This window comes from Aythya fuligula, chromosome 1, assembly GCF_009819795.1.
Source record: "Aythya fuligula isolate bAytFul2 chromosome 1, bAytFul2.pri, whole genome shotgun sequence".
In the NCBI taxonomy this organism is placed as follows: Eukaryota; Metazoa; Chordata; class Aves; order Anseriformes; family Anatidae; genus Aythya; species Aythya fuligula.
Window position 1 is genome coordinate 80696150 of NC_045559.1, and position 15601 is coordinate 80711750.

At 39.4% G+C, this 15601-nt stretch overlaps 1 long non-coding RNA gene across 1 annotated transcript; it reads right to left on the reverse strand.

Moving 5' to 3' along the window:
- Positions 1 to 5435: 5435 nt before the first annotated feature.
- Positions 5436 to 15362, reverse strand: LOC116492564. Its single transcript, XR_004253602.1, has 2 exons — positions 13768 to 15362; positions 5436 to 13358 (listed from the first exon to the last, which is right to left on the reverse strand). It is a non-coding gene; the product is annotated as an uncharacterized LOC116492564 (long non-coding RNA).
- Between the last annotated feature and the right edge of the window lie 239 nt (positions 15363 to 15601).

Below are 15601 nucleotides of genomic sequence, written 5' to 3' on the forward strand. Positions count from 1 at the left end.
GTGACCTGCTTGCCAACTCTACACAAACAAAATAATGCAGCATAGCATGCCCCACTCCAGAGGACACTCAATGCAGCGATATTAAACACCGGTCATTTGGGCTAAGAGAAAGAGATGGAAATTTAATTAAACTTGATAGTTACAATGATGTAATTTTGCAAGATTTGGATCCCTTAAGAATGTATTCTCTTCTTTCCCCTTGACATGTCCAAAGTCAGAGACAGCCTCATCCTAGATGCTATGAGCATCTTCTTTTCTCTCTGAAGTCAGAAGGCGTGGACAAAGTTAAGCACACTGAATCATTCCCCGCAAAGCATCACAAATGAACTCATACTTCTCTCCTGCCTCCACTATGCAGAAGAGTTTGTTGCCACTGCACACAGAGAACTGATGTACCTTTGTGAATTTAGGTCATCTAAAGTGTGTCTACAGAGCATCTTAAGTATTAAATTCCTGTGACTGCATCCCCACTTCTGCTTCTATCATCTTCAGCTGCATGCAGCTCACTGGGAGCTCCCTAAGTGAAAAATAAAATTGTGACAATTCAACCTGGGAAGGGAGGTCACCACCACCCTTTCCCATGAGTATGTAGGCTGGGAAATGCATTAGCTGCTCAAGAACAGATGTCCAACTTTTAATTATTGGCATGTAGTTCCCCTGCATTCTTCCATCTTGTCTTCTGCTTTGACTGTATGCTTTTGGGTAGGTTCATCTTTTTGTAAAGCCTAGAATACCACACACTCAATGCCACTGTCCTCTAAATAAGTAACTAAATTTCCAAAGAAACACAGCTACTTCTCCTAGTGTAAAGCCCATCAGGAATTCCGTGACGGTGATGACGCAGGAAGTCTTGCACAAAGGAATATAAACCACAGCACATTAAAACTGAATAGAAAATAAATAAATAAACAAAATGAAATGGAAGTGCTCCCCTTACAACCTTTTAAATTGTGACAGACACACAGATTTTTGAAAATTAAGAGCCAGTCCTGTAAGAAATTCCAGGAGACCAGCATAGTCAGCTGCATCCAACCAAAGCCATACTCCTTCAATGTTTCCCATATAAGCAAACTGACTCCCTACGACATCTGATGAATTCAGGACCAGGGGGGCTGTAACAGGAAGTTACAGACACCCATGTATCAAAATAGGTGGTTGGACTAAATGATCTTAGAGGTCTTTGCCAACCTCAATGATTCTATGAAAATCTGAAAATTTAGATGCTGAAAATACTTTTCCCTTCCCTCCAGTTACAGTTACAGTTACTCTTCCCTGTTACACAGCTCTGGCCACAGGCCTAGAAAGAAAGGACAAGAGAACTGCGGTGGTTACTTCTTTACTCTGAAAGCCCTAGCTTTGCAACCAGCTCTTTCCTCCACCAAAGATATAACCTCTGCAGCTGGAAGTGATTCTGCCCCTTCCTCCTCTCTCAATTCCACGTTTTCAGAGACAAGCAGTGTCACCACCAGTGTCACAAGCAGAACATGGGCATCTGGGATGCTTGAAAGTCACACCCCGTTCTTTTCTCTTGGAAGCTGAAATCAAAACACCACTATATTCTTCTGCGTCTCTTTATCCTGGATCTTCAGAACTGTAGGGAAGAAATGATAATACTTTGGACAGCTCTAACAGCTGCTGTATGCTCTCTCTAGGAAGGGAAATATGGACAGAATGAGGAGGATTTTTTTCTTCATTAGAAATATTCAGAAGCCCTGAAACAAAAAGAGTAAAAAAAAAAATAATGAAAAAGCTTGAGAAAAAAAAATGTAGCAGTTGTAACTCTATCTCTGACAGAAACTCTTCCTAATGGCTTTCAGATGCTTTTGGAGCCCACTACTACTCATCTCACTTCCATAAACTGGGACAGCAGATCCACAACAGACCAGGACAAACAAATGCAGAAGGCAAAGAACTTGCCTGTACCTCAAACAAACACATTTGAAAAGCAAGAAAGAGCGCAGCAGTAACCATTGATCTCACCAACTGGCAGGAAGAAGTACTGTTTATCCTAACCAATGAAGCATGCCAACATCTAAGATAAAGTGCATAAGCCAATAAACAGTGCAAGGTCCTGCATCTGGGCTGGGACAATCCCCAGCACAAATACAGGCTGGGCAGAGAATGGATTGAGAGCAGCCGTGATGAGGACCTGGGGGTGTTGGTTGATGAGAAGCTCAACATGATCCAGCAGCCTGTGCTTGCAGCCCAGAAAGCCAACCGTATCCTGAGCTGCATCAAAAGAAGCATGGCCAGCAGGTCAAGGGAAGGGATTCTTCCCCTCTGCTCTCCTGAGACCCCACCTGGAGTACTGCATTTAGCTCTGGGGCTCCTGGCACAAAAAGGGTATGGAAGTATCAGAATGAGTCAAAAGGAGGGCCACAAGGATGATCAAGGGGCTGGAGCACCTCTCCTGTGGAGACAGGCCAAGGGAGTTGAGGTTGTTCAGCCTGCAGAAGAGAAGGCTCTGGGGAGACCTTACAGCAGCCTTCCAGTACCTAAAGGGGGCCTGCAGGAGAACTGGGGAGGGACTCTATCAGAGGGTGTAGTGATAGGACAAGGAATAAAAAATTTAAACTGAAAAAGGGTGGATTTAGATCAGATATATGAAATAAATTATTCACTATCAGGGTATTTAGACACTGGAAGTGCTTGCCCAGAGAACTCTCCCTGGAGGTGTTCAGAGCCAGGCTGGAGGGGGCTTTGGGCAGCCTGGTCTGGGGGGAGGTGTCCCTGCCCATGGCAGGGGGGTTGGAACTGGCTGGACTTTACGGTCCCTTCCAACCCAAACCATTCTGTGCTTCCATGATTATTAGCTTGTCTTTTGCTTACTAGCCTGTGCACCAGCAGGCTATACTTGGGGGGTTATAGAAGAGTAAGTACAGAATGGCAGCCTCTCCACCATGTATTACACCTCTGAGGCTTCTGAGGCAACTTTGACATTTTATTGCATTCTTCTCCTTCTCAACATTACCACCCCAACAGAGGAAGTCCTCTAATGTAGCATATCTGGAAAAATATTGAAATGATGACAGCGTGGGATGAGAAAGTGGCAGAGAAGATGATTCGATGCGTAGTTCCAATCTGATACCTAGAGCCTGAGATAACCTGAAGTAAATATACAGTCATAAACCAAGCTGTTCAGAGAGGGAAAGAGTGGGTTGGAGAAGCAATCAAGGTGACAGAGCAAAAGATAAGGAAAACGACCCAGAAAAACAAAAGACAGTGATCAAAACACAGCTGTCTGCTTAGCTCATGCACAACTGGGAATGCAGGCCAGCCAAGTTACAGAGGTTTTCCAGAGCTTATTATAAACATAGTTACAGCCTCTCTCCCTGTATGGCCCTGATACAAACGCGCTCCACCCCAAGACCTCATTACAGTAAGCAGACCCAAGTTTTACAAGGGCTCCATTTCTGTAGCCAGCACAAAACCACAACTCCAGTTAAGAGGAAATGCAAGAAGTGCAAAAGGAACCATTTATACCCGGCTTTCCTAGCTGTCACAGCACAGGTCAGTAATAACACCACAGGCGTATTCTCATGCTGTTTCCACTGTACCGCTTGAGTCGAATAGTAATATTCAAATATTTTATTATGAATATCCAAGTACTATATAATTATTGATACCCAGTATTTATATCCAAAGGATACAAAGGAAATACAAAGAGGAATAAAACTTGACATGTTACTAACACATTCTTGACCATAGCTCTTTAGCAAGAGCCTTTAAGTGAGGTACATGAAGGCTGCCAGGAGATCATTACCTCTCCCCATATTGCTAAATGAGTGCAAGAGCCAGAGACCTATTGATCTTTTCAGTATTAAAGTTTGCTGGCTATTGCTGAGACATTGACTTGAAAGTAGACATCTTCATTAACTTAACATTCTACCTTGTTGAGAACAAGAGATATTTACAAAACTATTTACACAACTAGCACTGGTTTAAGTCTTCACAGTGTTTCACTAACAAGAAATTTAGAGATACATGCATGATCTATATAACCTTAGCTCTTGTCAGGAAAAACACATAGTAAGAATTCACGTATCCACGTACATAACTGCCAAAGCCCCAGATTCAAACACACCTTATCTTAATAAAGAATCTCTGATTGGTTGACAGAGGTGCAGTTCTTTTTCTCCAGCAGTCACAAATGCTATCAAGATAGCATAATTTTGCTTTGAAAACCCACAAGACTTGTACTCTCAGGGACTTAGGTGAACTGATAACATGACTGATAAAACCAAGGCCTGACATTGGGTTTCCAAAGCATTTTAGAATGCTTGGGAATTAAATTGCTGGGGGAAACAAACAAACAAACAAACAAACAAACAAACAAAAAACACAGCCTAATATGATGGAGAGCATCCAATGCATTTTACTTTTCTGGCTTAGCTGTATCAAATCATAAAACCATAAAATCACAGAATGGTTTGGCTTGGAAGAGCCAAAAGATCATCCAGTTCTAAACCCCCTTCCATGGGCAGTGATGCCACCCACCAGATCAGGTTGCTCAGGGCCTCATCCAATCTGGTCATGAACACCTCCAGGGATGGGGCATCCACAGCTTCTCTGGGCACTCCAGTGTTCCAGTGCATCACCACCCTCTGAGTGAAGAATTTCTTCCTAACCTGTAATCTAAATCTCCCCTCTTTCAGTTTAAAACCTTTCCCCCTTGTCCTACCATTATCTGCCCAAGAAAAAGGTTGCTCTCCATCTTTTTCATAAGCACCCTTTAGGTACTGAAAAGCTGCAATGCGGTCACCCCAGAGCCTTCTCTTCTTCAGGCTGAACAGCTCCAGCTTCCTCAGCCTTTCTTCACAGGAGAGGTGCTCCAGCCCTCTGATCTTCAGGGTACTCCTGTGGACCTGCTCTAACAGATCCACATCCTTCTTGTGCTGGGGACCCCAGAGCTGGATGCAGTACTGCAGGTGGGGCCTCACAAGGACAGAACAGAGGGGGACAACACCTCCCTCAACCTGCTGGCCTCTCCTCTGTTGATGCAGCCCAGGACACAGTTGGCCTTCTGGGCTGCAAGTGCACACTGGCTCATGTCGAGCTTTTTGTCCACCAGAACACCAAAGTGCTTCTCTGCAGGGCTGCTCTCAATGAGTTCTTCCCCCAGTCTGTGCTCACGTCTGGGATTGCCCAGACCCAGGTGCAGCACCTTGCACTTGAACCTCATTAGGTTCACATGGGCCCACTTCTCAAGCTTGTCCAGGCCCCTTTGGATGGCATCCCTTCCTCCTGTCGTACTGACTGTACCACTCAGCTTGGTGTCACCTGCAAAGTTGCTGAGGGTGCACTTGATCCCCCTGTCTCTGTCATTAATGTCTGTGTCAAAGCTGCAATATCAACAGATTTCTGAAGTTAACCAGCACTTGAAGAAAGGGTAGTTGGTAAAGAAGACATAAAGAAAAACCACACACTCTCATGAATTAGAAGTATTAACTCTTTTATTCAGTTCTCTGTAAGACAGTGTTCATTATGACTGCTAAACCCATGTCTGGACATTTCCCCATTCCACTTTACTTTTGGTCTGTCCCTTCTTCCCTTTACTGTGAAGGGGGCATTACCAAGAGATAAGTGTCCTGATAAGAAGGAAAGCACGCATCCTGCTGATGCAGAAAAACCTAGAGAAAAAAATCATTCAAAGAGTTAGGCTTTTCCCAAGAAACTGTTCATCAAAAATTCAATCAGACATCATAAAAACGATTTCTCTAACTGGCCTCTATCTCATTTCCTTGATATCTGCATTACAGGTGCACCAAGGGTGGAGCCATGGGTTATCAAACTCCTCTTCTGACCTAGGAAAAGGCCCTTCCAGTTCAAGGAGTGAGGTACGGCGTTCTAAAGGTGAAATCTAGTTCCTGTTACCTTTCCTGCAGGTAGAGGAGTTCAGTCTCTGCAACTGCTGATCCATCAGCTTTTCACAAGCATTACATTCCTGTGGAAATATTTCATGTGGAGGAAAAATTGTATATTAAGTTCAGCAAAGTCAAACTGCAACTTATTTCTGCCTAGTATCTCATGAGATAAGACTTTCATATTTGCCATTTGGTAAACAAACATTTCCATTTAGGCATGCACATGAATTCCTACATCACAACACATTTGTGCTACTCCTCCCACACACTGCTGTAAGGATAGGTGGGGCAAGTAACTAATATTTCTGTTGTTTCTTTTGCCCTTGTGCTTGTAAGATGGATGGGAAAATATAAACACCAGCTTCTAAAGTGTCCTCCTGAAACTCATAAAATACTATACAATTTTTGTGCTTAATACACAATGCTGATAGACAGACAGAATCCAGGGAATAATATTAGCAGACAGTACTTTGCATAGTAGTAGTAGTGAGGAAGACAAACTATACACACCTCCTTGGGTAAACCACACTTCCTGTAAACACCAGAGATGAAATATTTGTGATATATTTACAGCTGTACCAACAGTCAATACAACATTCCCATTCCTCACCATTGTATAACTGAAGCAGTCATCTTGACTCCTGTCCTTCCACTACATTGATAAAACTGAATTGAATGAATACCTGTGTATACAGCTTCTGCTCAATCTTCTTTCTGTGCTTCAGGACACCTTCCTGGTTTGTCCATGTAATACTGTGTATTGTATTCACCTGTCCAGATCCTTCCTCCCTAAGATGTAAGTTCTTTATGACACTGATATACTAAGTATCAAGGAAGCTTAGTAGTGCCATTGCTTCTAGCATAAACAGGAAATATGCATAGCAAAAATGTGTGACAGGCCAAAGAGGTAGCAACAACTGGGTTACTGTTTTTTCCTCCCACTTTAACAAGTGCCATTTTGTACATGAGAGATCATCCCATAAAATTCTGGAAATAGCACATGTTCCCCCAAAAATATCAATGTAATAGTGTTTTCTGATTAAAATATTTTACTCCAAAAAATTCCAGTGACCTGTAATAAAACTTCATTCCTATTCCATTCCTATGTTGAAGTATATTTGAAATTATATTGCAATTTGTCTAAAACAAAAATTCACTCCTTATTTTGTGTATGTCTTAGGTTAAGCCACAAATTAATGTAATATAGTATGGTGGGAAAACACAACTACACCTTCTGGTACCAAATATTCAATATAAAGAATTTTGCTACTACTTTAACAATATGAAGACCTGCAAAATTAATGTTAGGCTCGAACTCTGTACTCACTTAGTCACGGTCCAGATTAGCACAGCTGACATTTCTCAGTTAGAGAGCTCTCCAAACCTATTTCCCCTGTTCAGCTGACCTCAGCCTCAAGAACCAGAGACATTTTAGCAGCAAATACTCTTAAATAAGGTACATACATGTACAGAAGTACATCAGAGAGTTCTGAATGCAACAAAAGATGTAATTCAATGTATGCAACACTTTCAAAGTCCTTTCTCACATGTTTCTTTACCTCCTCTTATTAATAGATACACCAAAAAGCCTTCTCCTTAGCAACATCGATGAGTGCCCAACTGAGACTGGGCTTTGGATATCACTATCTTGTAGGTAGGTATTTTGACTGCTTATCAATTCTGCTTCCTACAGGAATGAACAACCAAATTACATATATAACTCCTTAAACACATTTCCTTCCAAACCAAAACCAAAATCTGTTGCTGAGACAGTGTTATATGTAACTGCATCTACCAATTGCCTCCAAGTAAAAAAAGTAGACTTAGTAGAAACAGAAATTCACATAAATATTTTATGAGGCCTTTCTCACCCACAAACTAGGCAGAACTTAATATGCTGATCCACTACTATCCAGACTCTGTACATTGTATTAACACTTGCACTGTTTCTAAATGCAACAAAACATGAAAATGCAGAAACAACCTCAAAATGGTCTTCCTTAAATTCACTGTAAATGTCAACTTTTCTATCAGCCTAACTCATAACCTGCTTCTCCTCCTGAGTGAGGAACTTGTCCTTTCTTCCCTTCACATATATACCTACCCTTCCCAACCCACGGAAGTCTATGAATAAGAATGGAAAGTATTATTTTTCCATTCTTCGTATCCATACCAGATCAGGGTTGCAGAGAACAGTATCGGTTGCTTTACTATGTCATATCTAGTCGAAAAAAAAAAAAAACACTTTGTATCAACAGTCACATGTAAAAATGTGGAGGATCTACGAGAATACTCTAAATCCGTGCTTGTCTTACACCCAAAAAATCTTTCCTTAACAGCTGACTGAATCACCTAAAATGGTGGCTCCTGCTAAAAAGGCTTATATACATTTCTATGCCTCTAAGCTTTACCTAAAATGGCTTCCAAAAACTGCTGAGAAGAAAAAGCTCAGAGGTTTGGAGACAGATGACCAACTCTTCCTTCCAAAAATTACTGTCATCTAGTCTCAGCACAGTAGCATTTTTAATCCACATGACCATCCATTCTAGTAGGCAAGTACTACAGCTAGTTTCCATATCAACAGCTCTATAATCAGCATTCAGCTCTCTTCCTTGGTATCCAGTCCCCAAAGGCTAGCATGCCTATCGTATATTATGTACAGAAAGTCTGGTGACATTCCTCCCTACAACAAAAAGCTGGGAATGCTCAAGATCAGCAAAAGCTGTTTTACTGCCTTCTCTCCATCTCTGATGACAGACTGATATATGCTTAGACTCCTTTGCCTCTACTACCAGAAGATACTTTCTCCCTTTCACATCTCTGCTGTCTGACTGGATGTAAAAACTTTCTCTATGGGGCTTCATCAGCTGCATAGACTTTGCTCATTGTTATACTCAATAACTCTTTTCAAATCTCTGTCCAAAATATTTTTCATGTTGTGCATTTGATCTCCCTTTCACTCTGCAGTAACTCAGTTCTGGGATTTAAAGCCTGTGGTCCACATATTACCTCTATAAGCTCTATGAGAACCGAGAAGCTGCTAAGTAAAGCACATCAGTTGTCTGTAGTCCTAGGTGGTACCTGATATGCACTGGAAACTCTTTGGTAGCCTGAATATCAAAAACTCAGATCCAGCTTAGTTCCCATGTTTAAGTATTCTTTCCAATTTTAGCATGACCATCCCAGATAACTACAAGAAAGAGAATTTGTGATTTATCAACTAATGCTTGATAACTGTTCCACATTGAACTGATCCAGATTCAAACTTCCCCACGTGCTAGACTGTTCTTCAGTACCTCCATAACCTGTCTCTTCTCTCCCATTTTCTTTTCTTTTCTGAAACAGAAGTCATCTTTCTGGATGTCAGCATTTTAATCTCTGGTAGGAGATATAGTTAAAATGGAGGTCTTGTTGTGATGAAACATACTAATACTTGTGCAACAATAATTCTTTATGATGTCTAGATCAGTGGTCTCCAAAGTGGCGTGTGCAAAACAGTCCATTAGGGTGCAAAAAGAAACTATTTTTGGTACCATTAATAAATAAAATGAAATACTTTTTAGAATAGTATTTGTTTCATCTTTACCTCATCCTTTCTTTTATTTCTGTGTATGTGTAATAACGTACATAATAGTATAGTAGTACATGTGCATACTGTATAAATAAATTAATATACATATATTGGGGTGCATGATCAAAATGTTTTATGGGATACACACACACACAAAAAATATGGGATAGGGACATGCAATCAAAAACGTGTGAAGCACAGAAGTCAAGATAACTGAAGAGGTAGTTACTCACTGTTAGTCATTACATCAGAAACACTAGATTTTACATTTCCCACTGTCTCCCACTTCCATACACAATTTAACATTTGGTCTTTTGAGTATTTTTTCTATCTTGAGATATATGAAATCTCGATAAAGCATACCGTCCTTTACTATCATGGTGTTTCTAAGGTATTTATCATTTACTCTAAGTGGTGCTCTATAAGTATTGTTACACAATAACTAATATTTATATGAGATTCACAGAAGAGGAAAATATATCTGCTTTTTAGCTTTTTCTGGTTTAGAGCTCTTAATATCTCCAAATTTCGAACTGACAACATTTGTGTGTCTGACGGCATTTTGCACTTTTATTTTTGTACCTGTAATCAACCTGTTACCTAACATTATATTTAGATATTTTATTATTATGTAGAGACATTATTTCTTACATGTGAAATGTAAAGACATTTAAACATCTCAATTAATAAGATATTATTTATGTTGTGATGGGCTAATGACTGGTACACCCACCTGAAAAGCAATTTATCTTCTTTACTTACCAGTTTGGATTTACTAAAATCATTAAATTCAACAAAAAGAGGCCAGGATTCAGAAATGGAAGGGAAAGCCTCAAAGAGTCTTTTTGCACATAGGAAACCTTATACCAGAATTTTGAAAAAATACATCTAGTTCCATCTGAATAAATGTGCACCATTGTGCCCCTACTGATAAAAATTAGAATGGTTCAAGGATACAATTTAGACTTAGTGTCAAACCAATTTATTTGTTTAAGGTGGAGCCCTGCTGTTGTCCCTAAATCTCAAATGACCACTATGTACTACATAAGAATCCCAATTTCCTAAGGTGTCATTAGAACATGAAACTGGCTGCTTACTATGTGCAGCTATAAACTATGCCCCTTGGACAAAAACAATGAATGTGGGCAACAGTAAAAGATCTTCACACTCAAAGGGGGGGCCAGGCTTTAGATGCAGAGGAAAAAACATCTGATGAGAAATGTTAGATATATGTTTACACACATGCAATATCATTTACCACCAAGTACAATTGTGATGAACTAAAAAACATTTCAAGAAGAGATAGTACATAAAAGTACATAAAAGAAGTACATAAAAGAATCACCCAAAAGGTAGTATCAGGTAGCAGATGGGCCAAAATGAAGTAGCAAAAATTAGACAAGTTTTTAGTCTGTAACACTGACCATTGTCTGGCAGTGGTCATTTCCTCCCTTCATAAAAATAAAAATCTGTAGATAAAAACTGCAGAATGTTCCTCATTTATTACTTTTTTTTTTTTAATATGTTAAAACTAACATGTCATCGACAGCATCACTTGGACTGGTCTTCTTGTGGGACAGATAGATGAATGGACTAGATTAATTCCTTCCAGCCCTAGTTTTCCATATTCTTAAGATGTGGCAATTTTAGCAAAGTTTAAATTTTTAGGGCATATACTGTACCTTACAGAAGCAGAGAGGAAAATGGAACGTTGACTGAAAGGCCAGAATTAGGACATCAGGTAACCAAACAGTAAATCGGATAGAACCATGTGTCTACTGCAATACAGCTAGTCTTGTGATGGTTAGAATTCTGTAAATTCAACTCACCATTCAAAAGGACAGTTCAGGGACTCTGCCTCTCTCTTCCGTCCCCATTTCTCCAGTTAACATTTTGCAATCCATCTCTCCCAGTGCTGTAGGTTTCTCAGGTCACAGTCACATGAGTTTCTTCTGCTGCTGCTGCTGCCACCTACCAGTTTTAATATTCTGTTGCAGCAGAAGGGCATATAGAAGAAGTTCTTGTTCAGCACTTACATAATCACCATCCTTTGTCTAAGATGTCATGGTTTTATTCAAGTTCTACAATGTTTCCCTATACACCAGGCAAAGCACTGGGAGCAATCAACATGAACAAGGAACAACCAATAAGGCTTTGAAAGCTATTCCATAAGCAGGCAGGAGCATAATCTGTAAAAACATCTTTCAAGTAATATTAAAGATTAACTTCTGCAGAATGCAGTAAATTTTGATTAACTCTCCCCCCAAAAGATCATTTGCAGACACTACACAGAACTAGTACTGTCCTTCTTTCAAGAAAATCTTCAAGTATTACTTCAGAAGTAAGATTGGAGATATTAAACCATGAGACAACGTGAATTTGTTCAACAAATTTGTGGAAAATAAACTCTTTTTTAGACATTACTATGAACCCACTGAGCTCTCCCCCAGAAAGACACCCAACCACATGCCTGAGAAGTGTTACACCCATGTTCTATAGCAGCTGATGTACAAAAATTTTACACAAATAAAGGAATAGGCCTGCCCAGTGCTGAGACGCAAGAAGCGGGTGTGTCTGAAAGGAAAAAGCATTAGAAACATAAGTATAACATGTCTGTAAAATTATCTTAAAAGTAAAATTAAAGAAACAAATTATACACTCAATTATACTAGTGGAATTGGATATCAGATAGAGACTCCAGGTTTATCTCAGCATAGCTGAGAGAAAAATTTGGCTCCAAAATGATTCCCTCCCACTGTAATCTGAAGCTGCAATTTATGGTAGCACTGACAAATTTGCTGTGTCCCAGGAAAACATAAACTGAGAAAAGTACAGTATTTAATGATAATACAGAGGAGTTATTTAAAGTGCACAGAAGAAAAGATTGAAACAAATGCTAATTCTTTACAGATGTCATGAGAAATAAAATACGGCATCAGGAAAACTTGGAAGCCCGTCTGAAGGTTAGCATTCTTCTACTTCAAATAGTATTCCGATTGTCTGATATTTACCACTGTATATAAAATACAGATTCTCCTCTTCGCACAAAATAAAACCTGAAGTTCTCATCAACTTTGAAGTGGTTTGAGACTGAAGGAGAGAGTTTACAGAGAAGGATAACATTTACAGGTATTTAGATCTATTAGTGAGGGCAACATAAACTGCATCCCCCATCCTTTGCTAACAAATAATCAGACCCACAACTTGTTGTTTTGTTTTTATTTTCCTCTGGAACACACATTCTCCCATCTGTCCTCTTCACAGGATCCAGCTCTACTGAATTTTAGTAAATTTAATTTAATTTCCTTAGTACTCGTTTTTATGTACCTCTCAGCTCCCAACTGATGCAGTTAAATGTTATGCTCACTTTGCAACTGGAAAGCATTATGTCTTTCAAGAACCTAAGCTGAAATACTACACTTAAAAGCAAACTACCTAAAAGCGATAACGAGGTAGAATTAATGTATTACAAAACTCTCTCATATATCTAACATGAGATGACTTTTAACCTGCCCTAATTTTTGTCTCATCTGAGTAAAGCAAAGGACAATAACAGATTTCTTAAAGGTCAGCATGTATAGAGGGGATATAAAGAAAAGTAGGATTTATCTAAATATCACTGATAAATAAATCATTCAGAAATTTTCACCAAAATGGACCAACTGGGAAACAGGAAGAAAGGAAGGCAAACAAGTTAGCAAATTTACGAAGGTTACATAAGAGCAGAAAAGAGTCAATTTACCTGACAACAGGTCGGTTTTAGATGTCACCAAACTGCTGCGTTTACCATTCTACCCGCTTGCATTACTGGGGGGAAAAGTTTAGGAAGAAACATTCTCAAGGACTTTTCATAAGTTCTCACTCTCGCCATCGGAAAGGGGAGAAGGGAAGGTTTTCTCTGGATTGTTTGACTTTTTTGGCTCCTGAAAAGTTTTGCAAAGAACAGTAAGAAAGTGCGAACTGTTAGAACACATTTCTGTTAAAAAAAAAAGGGGGGGGGAGGGAATAAGTCAAATAAGTCATACAGAGTAGAGCAACAACAAAACCCACCCAAAATTCGTGCATCAAATTTCTGTCACCAGTTTAAACAAATAAACAAAACAAAAACTTTTCAACTCAAAGTGGAAACATGAGAGGCTTGGAGACTTCCAACAGCAAGATCCACCATCAGAATGCTCCGAAAGTCTCCCTCAAAGATTAAGACTTAAAGAAAAAAAAAAAAGGAAAAGCCAGCAAACACCTGGTTATAAATCCTGCAGTGTTCAGTTTAAAACAACTCCTAGAACAGTGAAAAAATTAAAAATTAAAAAAGACAGTAGCAACAGAGGTTACCTGTCCGAGCACCTACAATTCCATAGAGAGAACAGGAGTGGGTCGTATGTCTCACACCAGCCATAAAGCCCATAAACCTTCTCAAAAAGAGTGAGCCATGAGAAAGATACTGTACATGGGATTTGTTTCCACAAAGTCTCTCTAATCCTTTAGGGTCCCTTACACATTTAACTGACAAATTTCCACAACAAGGCGGAGAAAAGGTTTAGCAAATGTCACATGTGTTGGATTTTGAAGTCCAATGTAACATCTTAAGAAGTATCCTTTGCATTTGACAAACACCGATGTTCCACAGGTTATGTCCTGAGTAAGTATCACACATGGAAGATAGCCCACGAAGTGGAAGAAAATGCTCCAAGGGTGACCATTAGCAGAACAAAAAGGTCAACAGTCCACACAGGCATCAAGCATTAACCTTCTATTGCGTTATGGGTGACATGGTATAACATTCCATAAAAGGATTTTATAAAACACATTAAAGCATTAAATACAAAGCTTAACATACAATTCATATATTGACACAGCAAGACATCAATTATAAGCATATTAAATTTAACAGAAGAAAATCTGCACTGTTACAAAAAAAAAGAAAAAAAAAAACTTATCAGGTGTAGTTTAAGAAACTTATTGTTGCATACGAGTTTCTAACTGGTTCTTTCAAACATTAAAAAATACAAAAATAATTGTATCACCATCTGATGTATTAATGCTATTATAATACAGCACTACATTGACCGCTTTTTCACCATAAGCTTCCAAACTCAAGTACAGAGGTAGTGTTAGTGCAACTGCATGAAAGTTTAGCATGTGTTTTTCAGTGTATGGAACTGAAGGAAATACAGCATATAAAGCTGATATCTGTAAAGTTCACCTTAAATGGGAAATACTGCCTTGTTACAACAGACTAGATTTGGGTGGTGGTGTGTTTTTTTTTGCTTTAAGTGAACACAAGAAACTCCCTCCACACCCCACCCATTCTATACATTTCACTATTTCAAAAGCAATGGATAAATACTGAGTAAATATATCAGACAAGTGTGCCTATTCATACCAATGAGTCTTCAAGCAAGGTTTCCATACGCAGTATCAACAAGTTACGTACAAACAAACGTACGTGATGTTTTAAATACTGTCTTCTTCCCTGACCACTATGCAAAGACTTAGCTCCAAACTTGCTGGGGAAGCACCTCATCACAAGGGAAACAAACTGTAAGTCTCTCAATCCACTGCTTGTCTTTCAAAAAATCTCGTGTTTACTTCACAAATGTTATTACTTTAAGGTGTTACCTGGACATTCTGAAAGGGTGGTAAGAAATGTAAAGTTCCTGTGCATCACAGCATTTCTCCACAAAATAGAATGGAGCCTCAAAAAATATTCATTACCTGCTCTCTACTCTAAAAGGTATCTCCTGTGATAGAAATACAGAGGTCCTATTGTACCAACAAGCATTTGCTTACTCTCTGCTGTTATCCTACATGTGCTCAATGTGTGTGACAACTGAAAAGGGATGGGTTGACCCTATCAGCCTCTCAGGAAGTGCAGGGACCTACCACTGATACGAAAAAGGAAAAGAAAAAAAGAAAAAAAAAGGGGGTGGGGGGGAACAGGAAGGGAGAAAAAAAAAAACAAAGAACTAACACCCAAATTCCCCTTAGATAAACACACCAGGGGATAAGAGCCTCTGAAGAGACTGCTTAATGACTAGAAAATTAGGTTTCTTTTGTGTTCTGTGTTTCTGCAACTCTTCACAGAAGTTGAAGACCTTTATATCCTTCAAGTATAACCTGTGCACTTGAAGGCTCAGAAGATCGGAAAATACCTTGACTGCTGAAG